We start from the raw sequence: 9,981 nt of genomic DNA on the forward strand, positions 1-9,981 counted from the left end.
TTACTTAGTGATTGTTTGTTATTGTGTGTCCTCAGTTTTGTATGTATAAGTGGATCATTCGTTCCAAGTAATATTCACTTAACAAGTTCATTGGCTTAATTATTTGATATTTCCAAGTAAAATGTAATTGAGGGACATCAGTGAATCTGCAATTTACGTGTGTATTTTCGTTTTAAAAATAAGTTGTTCTATTAAATAAATATTAATTAGAAACAGCCTGAGTAAAGATTACAAACACTTTCTGTGTGGAAAAACTTGCCGAGCTTTTTTTAAGTAAATGTCACTCACTTTTTCAGTGTATGATTAAAAACAAATATTTGGGTAAACAAATACAGCCTAAATGACAAAATATAAATATGAAGAATATAAAATGAGACTATCAAAGCAAAATCAACATGTTCAATAATGAGAGCTCATTATCAACTGTTATTTCTTCTTGCTGTAACACCTGTTGCACAGGTACACACATAATTAATGTGCCTGGGACCACAGGGGAAAAAATAGCTGCTGGCGCTCTGTGCATCAGCTGTTCTCCTCCTCTCTCTGTATATTTGATTAAACCCAAAATACTTTACAAACATACTGTGGTGGAAGGAGTACTCAGATCTTTCACTCAAGTAGGTAAAAGTAGCTATACTATAGTGAAAGCACAAAACTTGCACAAAAGTATTAGCATCAAAATATATTTTGGTCTAAAGTATTTTTTATGGAGAAGGGCCCATTTCAGAATAGTATGAAACTGGTTTATTATTGTTGATGCATTAATGTGTAAGTTACTTTTATTTTGCAGCTGGTAAAGGTGGAGCTCATTTTAATACCTACATACAGTCATGGAAAAAATATTATTCCACCCTTGTTTTCTTCAATTTATTGTTCATTTCAATGCCTGGTACAACTAAAGGTATATTTGTTTGGACAAATATAATGACAACAACAAAAATAGCTCATAAATTAATTTAATTTAAGAGCTGATATCTAGCCGTTTTCCATGATTATATTGATAATGATTTTGGTTATTATCAAGAAATGGAAAGTGGCTAGATATCAGCTCTTAAATTAAACTCTTATGAACTATTTTTGTTGTTATTATAATTGTCCAAACAAATGTACCTGTAGTTGTACCAGGCATTAAAATGAACAAGAAATTGAAGAAAAAGCCTGGTCTTATAATTGTTTCCATAACTGTATATTGCTGAGTAGTTTAATTGACAATAATACATCATCGTGTATGTGTTTTTATATATGTTGTATTGTTAAAATGAATATGCAGAACTTTCAAATTAATTTATTAGAGTAAAAACTATATTATTGACTTCCAAAATGTAGTTGAACTAAGTATAGAGAGGCATAAAATAAAACTACTCAAGTAAAGTACAAATTTCTAGGAAATAAGTCACAGTACTTGAGTAAATATACTTATTTACATTCAACTTCTACTGGGGATGTGTACCAAAACCATATACACAAAAGCTGAATTATTTATAGTCCCAAAAATTGTTTTTGGCATATGGCCCTGTAATCTTTAGCAATTTATCTTTTCTGTTCCTCTGCTGTGGAAGATGTTCATGCTCGCCCTCGGACACACAGCTGTCTTTTAGCTTGACGTCGGTGTCTGTGGGGTCTGTGTGCTGTTTGTAGTGCTGCGCTCTATTTTTATCAGACTAAAAGCCACATAGAGCCTCCTATCACAGACACAGATTCCATCCTGAACACCACTCAGGGCTCACTCGGCCTCGGCCAAAACCAAACACAACTCACTTCCTAAAGTTGTATTCTGTCTCATCTTACTGATGTGTTTTCTGTTGGAGAGTTAAATGAATAACATATCTAAAACAAAGACTTCTTTCATATTCACTTTGTAAGAATGTGCCGCCTGATGATGGTATTCCCCTCAAGAAGATTACTCATTTCTTTCTTTGGGATGAATACTTCAGTTTCTAGGGAACGCTGAAGGAATGTGTGTCAAGTTTTGAAACATTTCTAATTAGAATTACTGGGTCCTCTGCCTTTAAAATGATTGTCTTTGTTGAGTGTATTATACCTCAGTTACATTATATATTATATACATTCTATTATACTCTATAAGTGTTATACTTTTAGAGTTTTTGTCCATAATTAGACTTCTACAAGCTTTCTCTAAATGATCACTAATAGTGACAATAATGATATCTTGTGTCTTGCAGGAATTTGAATGTGCTTCTACTCTGTATTCATGCAAATGGAAATCTATATCCCTTAAACTTGATCTTGAATTTCGATATTGCACGGATTGCAAAACAAAGCTTTAGAAATCATCCATCCAAAAACAGAGAATCTGGTGCAGCACAGCCCTCAAGGCTGTCCTCAGTGTTCAGTTACTGAGAGGAGGTGCAGCTGAGCCTTTCACCCGACTGCCTGTTCTTTTCTAACTACAACTCATCTAGTTCCCCTCCTGCATAAAAGCTACGGTTTGAATTTTCACAACTCCCAATGGCACGCTGTGATCCAGTCACTCCTCGTTGACCTTTGACAAAGATATGCAAACAGTTCTCGTTCACTGTCATTTTCCTTTGCAGCACAGGTGTTGGACACTCAGGCGTGCCAAAGTTAAATTTAACCCTCCGACAAATCTCTCCTGCGGCCACAATGTTAGAGCAGACGTGGCTCCTTGTCTGTCGCTCACTGTTACGAGCTGTTAATGGTCTCTCACTGGAGCTTTGAATTCCAAGAACAGCGCTGACCGGTGAGGTCATGAAATAAAAGTCAGTGAGATTAAAGAGATTATGGCTGCAACATGAAACCTGTGGAGCGTCTGTGTCATCATTCAAAATAGAGCAAACAAGCAACAAGCAATAATAAATTATTGCAGATGGTACATACATACAAACAGTTTCAAAAGTAGAATCTTTTACTTTGTGATACGATATCAAATGTTTCTCCCTGAGCATCCTGATTCTTTTTAAAGGTCTTTCTCTCTTTTTTTAAGTTTTATTTTATTCATAGTATCCTTATTATTATTGTTTCCTATAATTATTGCTATTATCATTACAATAACAACAACAACAACAATAATAATAATAATAATAATAATTATTATTATTATTATTATTGTTTTTATTATTATTATTATCTGTTTTTTGACATTTAATTATTATAATTTTCTTTTTTTGGGCTTTATACAAACAAAATCCATTTTACAATTTATACACAGGACTGTACTATATATAGATTTTTAAGTAATAATAATGTTTATTATTATTTCATAATAATATTACATTTTAATTAACTATTGTTGTTTTTATTTTTATTTATTTATTTTTTCTTTCCATTCTTTCCTCCACTGGCATTTTATTTTCAGGATTGTACTTTAATAAATTTAGTTATTATTATTATTATTATTATTGTTATTATTATTAATAATAATAATAATAGAACAAAAACAATAATAATAAGTTGTATTAGTCTTTATTTGATGACCTTCTGTTTGAAGTTCTATTAACCTTTTTTTCTTATTTTTTATTTATTTTACATTCCATCCTCCTTTCCATTTAATTTGCTGGATTGTACATTAATACATTTAATTCAATAAAGAATAGGACGTAAGACATTTTTATATACGTAAGAAAGACTCTTTTATATGTTCAAGGTGTAAAAACATAGCAGCGCAGAACATGTAAACACTGCAGCATGAGAAAGAGAGAAGTAAAGAAAATGCTCACCTTGCAGAGTGAAAGTGCTGAGAAGAGCGAGTCGTCTCTTTGCTTCCTTGTGTATAGAAGAAGAAACGTCGGTGATGTCTGTTAAGAACCTGCAGGCAAACTGTCTGACAACCACTTGGTGAAATCACATCTCAATTATAAATAGTTTGCTCTCTCTGGAAGCGTTTTCAGTGATGATGTTTGCAGTGATGATCTGTGGGTTGCAGTATGTGTTTGCCTCCACATGTGAAGATGCCTGAAGGGTCTTCTGGGGATTCTTAAAGGGAAAATGATGAATACACAACCAGATAAACACTGTATTCACGACAATGATCTCATTTCATTTTCTGTGTGAAGGATGGGCAGGTTGAATAATACATATATGACATTGGTTTTTAAATGTATCCTGTTGGCTGCAGTCCAGTGTAAATTTAAACAGCTGGTCACCACAGTTTATGCTCATCCTCGGCTCGTTCACAGAGACACCGAGGCTCGTCAGTCAGGTCCATTTCTCTGCTTACACTCTGATTGGGCAATAAACCAGCAGGTCAATGTGGGAGCAGAGATAGCAGCCTGACACAAGGGAAGACCTTTGTATGTGAGACTTCACGCTGTAGCGCATATTTTATATGGATACTTTTCAGATCACGGTTATAAAGCTATTATGCAAAAATCTAACTGTCCAGGAACACGAAGTGGAAAACTTTTCCAGCAGGACCTCTGTTTGGATGATCTGACTCAGAACTGGTTCAATGCACACTGAATCTGTCTGATTTTAGCATTACAACGGACAAGTTCAGATTTTGACCAGGTGATGGTGCTCGAGAATAAGTTGAAAGGTCTTCAAAGTTATTCAAATGTATCCCTAGGAAGTCATCAATAAGCACCAAAATGCAAGAAAATGCATCAAGTAGTTGTCATGATACTTCATTCAAAACCATAAATGTCAGTCTCATAGTGATGATAGAGGAAAAGTGAGAGGATCACCAATAACATAATGATACAAAATCTTGGAACCATGGCTCTCTGCACTGGGTCATCCCTCCAATAGTTGTTAAGACATGTCACTAAAACACAAGAACGTGAGCCTCATGGTGACACTAAATGAAGAGCCAGAAGACCACCAGAATTGGTAGGAGTCATTCTCTGGGCAACACAGTTTCATGCAAATTCATCCAATTATTGTAGATATTTCACTCAAAACCAGAAATGTCAGAATGTTGCCAGAGACCACCTGCTGGTGGCGCCTGAGGGAGAGTCAGAGGATCCTCAAAGTGGTGAGGATTCATCCTCTGGGGAATGAGAATGGCTATACCAAATATCAAGGCAATCAAACAAACAGTTGCTGAGAAATATAACACTATTTAGCAAGGATGTCAACCTTGTTGGACCAGACAAAAAGTCAGAAGACCAAAGATAGTAGGATTCATCATCTTGGAAATTAAATGTGTGAACTACATTTCTTGGAAATCTTTCCAATAAACCACATATATCTACCGCTTGGTAGGCACTATAAGAAAAGTCAGAGGATAAAAAAAGCTCTGTAAAATCAATCTTTTGGGAACAATGAATCTCTGCAACAACTTACAGGGATACCCTCCAATTTTTGTAAATATGAGTCACAAGGTTTGACCTGCTGGATGTGCCTGAGGGAAAGTAAGGGGATCACCAAAGTCATTTGGATTAATCCTCTGGGGAACATTAATGGCTGTACCAAATTCCATGCCAATCCATCCAGCATTTGCTGGGATATGTGCCTAATAAAAAGAAAACCTCAACCTTAATGTGGCACCAGACGAAAAGTCAGAGGATCAACAAAGATGGTTTGATTCTTCTTCTGGAAAACATTACATTTTATGGAAATCAATCCAATAGTTGTTGGGATATCTATCTATAAAGCAAGAAGCGTCTGTGTGTGTGTGAGTGTGTGTGTGTGTGTGTGTGTGTGTGTGTGTCTAGGGCATATCTCGCTGACCGTTAGTCAGACTGACCTCAGATTTTGTATGTGGCTTGCGCATGGCACGAAGATGTACATCAACGATTTTGAAGATTTTTGAATTCATTTTTCAAAATATCATTATTTACGTAGGACGTGTTACGGCATTGCACTGTTTCCGATCGGACGCCTTTTAGGGGAGCTCGGCCCCATTGTGTGATAGCCCTACACCTGGTCAGTAACACAATTCACTCTGGATTTCCATGCCTGACTCATCTCATCTGGAAGACTATTTAGCCTACCTATCTTTAGGAGTTTTAAAGTGCGCTACAAGGTTCGATTTTCCAATAATATTCAAATAGTTTCCAGCGAATATTGATGTTCAATGTGTATGTGCTGGATGGTGTGCATACCTTATGAAAAGTATGTTTTTTATGGAGTGCAGACGTTGTAGTGGTCTGCATGTAATGTGCAAATTCTGTTATTCGCAATTAGCATGCTAAGCAGAGATTAAGCTTTATTCACTTCTTGTGTTGCATTACTATGTAATTCATAATCATTTGATATGAGATACATACATGCAATATAGTATATCAGCTAATTGGGTTCATGTTAATTTACTTTCAGTGCAGCATACTGCGTAATGTGCTATCTAACGATTAGCATGCTAACAAATACATACTTCCTACGGGCACTGCACTAGTTATACTCAAAACCACGAAATATCAACCGGCTAAGATAATGGAAATGTTTGACCCAATCCAGTAGTTGGCTAAGACACCAAAGACGGTTGGAGTCATCTGTCATCAAATGTGTATTCTAGATTTCAGGGAAAATCAAATAGCTTGTCTTTCATTCATGTTTGACCTGCTGATGGTGCTAGAGGGAAAGTCATGGGATCACCACAGTCAACAGGAAACATCCTCTGGGGAACAAGAATGTCTGGACCAAATTTCATTACAATCAACCCAATAGTTGTGGACCAAAGTGATAGACCAACCAACAAAAATACTGCTGAGTTGCACCTGTCTCATGCAGGTGAAACTGGATAAATGATTAGCAAACAATAGAAACATAATAGAACCATTAATTTCAGGAACAGTGCGTCAATGGGGTCTCATTATTCTCAGCAGAGAGGCTCTTTGTATGCAGCGCTGCATCGTTTGGTGAGTAAGCTTTCTAATTACAAAGTCACCATGAAACCAAAGCAAACAGATTCAGACAACATGTCCTCCCCTGCGGGTTTCTGTCCAGAATCACACCTCTGGGTCAAATGGCGGCATGGTCACACTGAAACCAGCTCCAGTGTGTTTTGTTAGACATTCGATATGCTGGCGACTCTGTGACAGATGCACTGTGACCCAGACTGAACCGAGCAGTGAAAGTCCTAGTGAGAAAAATGTTACCTGGAGCTGAAGGGAAAACACGAGCGACCACAAGGGTTCTCATATTTGATTGCTAGAATGAATTATAGCGAGTGAACAGCAAATCTCATGCACACACACACCTTTGATCCTCTGGCTGGACTTCCAGTGGTCGCTTCTCTGCTCTGTGTAACATGAAGCTGCAGCCAAACAAACACAGGCTGTGACTGAAAACAAAGGCAGCCTGTTTAAACCAGCCCTGTTTTAATCTTTCATACATAAAATCTAATTTTCCAGAGATACTTGAACAAGTTTCTGGTCTCTCTACACTAGTAGCTGTGAAATAAAGGCAACAAAAGATACAAATGTGTTGTTTTAAAATCCAGAATTGAAATCCAAACACAAGATAGATATTTTTGGCCCTTTAAACATCTAACTTACTGTTTGTTACTGTAGATAAATCAGATGAAATGGGTTTCACACATAATTATGACCACAGGAAATGCGATTAATCAAGCAGAATAATGTTCTGAATGATGACACAGCAAAAATTGTATCGCTCCCAACTGGGGGAAATTAACTTAAAGTGAAGTGAAAAAAAAATAATATAATAATAATAATATAAAATAATAAAATAATAAATAATAAATAAATACAAATAACTATATACAAAATAAAAACTAGACAAAAATACAAATAAATTAGAAAATAATTTCATAAAACTATATACCAGGCAAAAACATGAAAAAATAAAAATAAAACAAGAAAAATAATTAAATACACTATATACATGATAAAAGCAAGACAAAAATGCAAATACAATAACATAATTAAAAATGCTTTATACAAGATCAAGACGACAAAAAAAAACCCAAACACATGAAATAAAAAATATGTTTTATTTTTTATAAATATTCTTCAAATTAGATTGCCATCCTATCCTACTATGTTTCCTAAATTTACTTTTTGATAACATTCATATTATTTCTGGAAACCAGCTTTAAGTGTTATATTATATTATATAAATAGATATTATCATTTAAGAGATCTGCCCCAGTTTGACAAATTAAATGTTAGATTTACTCTTCATTTAGGATGAAAACAGTTGTATAAAGTCTTCTGAGAGTCTTTTGTCAAGTCTGAGAAAATGACAGAAAGTTCACAGTATTAACTAATTCTGTAAGAGGCATGAAGGGAATAATGAAGAGATATTTTTGCATTAAGGTAAATGTAGGGTGCACTAGTGATAGAAGTCAGAAAATCTGCTTCTCTCTGCTGCTTTAATGTTAATTATTATTCTTATAAAAATCTGTCTCTTATAATTCCCCTGGCTGTAAGTGCCACACTAACCCCTAAATAATCTCTTAAATAACTGCTGATGTTTGGGTGTTTACTGTCTCCTATCCCAGCATACATGTTACAAAATAAAGTCATCTGTATGTGTAGTTACAATTTAACATAAATGTAAATATCCCTTCACCATAACCTCACGATGCAGCAGATGGGATGTGGTACAGTGGCTGTTAAACTGTTCACAGGTGGAGAAATGATCATTATATTGAAATAATATGTGCTGCCACCTGCTGGTCTCTCTGACGTGTTACAGCGAGCAACACTACTGACACTTTTTTTATTAATTTTTTTATTTATTTGGTTGAACTAGCTAATACTTAATAGCACCTAACAAAAGCACAGACAGGCACATTCACTACATGTGAGGCTGGTTTTACATGTATAACCCTGGATTGCCAGGCTACATTTTTATTTTAACTAGCAACATGTTGTATTTTAATTCCTTCCTCAGTTTGTACTTTGTTTTTAATAGGATGGGTGGGATGTGAGGGTCAGGTGTGGAGGGTTGGGGATGGGTGGAGGTTGTTTGCTTGTTTCTATATTTTGTTATTTATTATTATTATTATTATTATTATTACTTTCTCCTTTTTTATGTAAAGCGCTTTGTGTTGCATCCCTCTCTTGTATGAAAAGTGCTATACAAATAAAGTCTGATTGATTGATTGATTGATTAATTAGTTGAAATATTCACCTTAAGCTTCTTTCTCAGTCGGTCCAAAAATTAAGCTGAAATGATGAACCATTGAGGTCCTTTTAATTTTAAAGAATACAAATATTATTGGTTATTGCTACAGAACAAAATTACGATGTCGAAAATCGCATGTGTAAAGTAGCAGATAATAAAAATAATCAAGTACAAGTTTCTCTAAATGCCTAAGTCCTTTGGACAACATTTATAGGCTACATTTAAGTTTAACTAGCAACGGGTTGTATTAAAGTAGTTAAAATATTCAATTCATGCTTCTTTTTCTGTCGATTAAAAATAAATCATGAAAAACGTGTGGTGTAAATTAAGCTAAAACGATGAACCTTTGAGTTCCTATTACATAAAAAAATACAAATAGACTTAGTTTTTGCTACAGAATAAAATCATCTGAATAAGATATTTAAAAATATTTTAAATTATTCAGATTTTTTACATTAGCAAAAATACAGAAAATACTTAAAAGTAAAAGTCCTGTATAAAAAATCTTATAAAAAGCAAAATTACTTACAAATGACTGGAATACTATCTAGAATTAATTAAATTAAAGTTTGTGTGTTTTTTATCTACTTTTTCTATCAAGATTTACTGTTTATACATATAAGTATATATATTTCAATGTGAAAATCTGTCAAATCAATGCAGCGGAATAAAAACCCATAACATTTCCATCAGAGATGTCGAAAATCAGAAGTGTAAAGTTTTTGATACAACAATGTTTATACAGTTTGTTTATATATTGTAATTGTGCAGCTTTATTACAAAATATTAAACTATTGAATACCTTAATAGGATACTGATAAAAATCTGAATTTTAACATGAAGTTCCAGCGTTAGTTTCTCCAGATCTCAGCATGTGGAGTGGATAATATCCAATGTTTTATAATAATAGTAATAATAATGATAAATAAAACAGCAGACAGATGGACAGAGAGACACGGAGCCGGA

This window comes from Centropristis striata, chromosome 14 (assembly GCF_030273125.1).
Source record: "Centropristis striata isolate RG_2023a ecotype Rhode Island chromosome 14, C.striata_1.0, whole genome shotgun sequence".
In the NCBI taxonomy this organism is placed as follows: Eukaryota; Metazoa; Chordata; class Actinopteri; order Perciformes; family Serranidae; genus Centropristis; species Centropristis striata.